Consider the following 1,237-nt stretch of genomic DNA (forward strand, 5'->3'; position numbering starts at 1 on the left):
GATAATAATCCAATGTCTCTATTCAGACCAGGTATCTGTAACTAGTATAAATATGGGTAACTATCAGCTTCTTGCCATCTATTTATGGTAACTTTATTCCTGCCTACTCCTTGACGCAAGATTAACATTGAACATTTTGTGGTTGAGTCATGAAACAATCAGTGGTGCCTCTGTTTAAACAGTATGAGCAGCTGTTTACTAGCTTAGGAAAAATGATTGTACAGTTCCAAAACCCATTATCCTCAGTACTTGTTGCATTAAAATGTATTTAGATGGACAACCATGTGTGACAAAGGTACACGTATTCCTTATGAGGTAGGTGAAGCTGAGAGCGAGAAGCAGCCACCACCCACATTATATTACCCTAGTCTGAATGTGTAAGAATTTAGACCTCTTCTGTGGAGAAGATCTGGGCCAGTTTCCTTCTGTTAACCAGGTAGCTTTAGGCACAAGTAGCCAACTGTGGGTGAGTAAGACTGTGGGCAAGCAAAACCTTATCCAGTCAGCTCCAGGTTTATCATTAAACTTTTTATTAAAGGCTTCAGAATAAGCAAGTAGCATGAAATTTAAAAATAAACAAGTGATTTCTAGCTAACCTCACCCTGATATAGATTCTAAGCTAGGTTTGATAAGTTGGAAGTAGAGTCCCTTCAGGCGCCATGTAAAGAAGTCATTGCAGGGTACACTAGAAGGCATTCAAAGGGATGACAAAAGCACCAGGGAATATCTCATTATGTGGAATTAAATGTAGCCCAAAGTGAGTATGCACGCATGCCTAGAACAAGGCTGCCACCTTGTTCTCTCTGCATGCACCCCCTTAACCTGTGCTGGAGGTTCCCCAAAACCCTACAGGACAGATTTAGGGGATGCAAGGGGGGAGTCCCATTGCACAAGTGGACCTCATTCTGTGTACACATCAACTTAAATGAATCCTGCCCATTCTTTTTCTCTCTGGAGATCCAAGAAAAGGGCTGGTCAGGAAGAAATGAATGATGAATCAGGGGGAAGCCAATTCTTCTTGGGACACCTGAGGTTCATCATGTACACAGAGGGGAATTGACCATTAACACTTGCCCACAACCAAGTAAGCTGATAGAGTAGGTATGAATGGTAACAGTCTCCCCTTGGTCCCTGTCCGATGAGATTAACTAAGAATAAACACGACCTTGTGTTTATTGGGTGGGGTGGGGAGATGCTCAAGATGTGTCTTGTTCATTATAACGGAGTAGAAAGTTTC

This window comes from Zootoca vivipara, chromosome 3 (assembly GCF_965207765.1).
Source record: "Zootoca vivipara chromosome 3, rZooViv2.hap1.1, whole genome shotgun sequence".
NCBI classification, from domain to species: domain Eukaryota; kingdom Metazoa; phylum Chordata; class Lepidosauria; order Squamata; family Lacertidae; genus Zootoca; species Zootoca vivipara.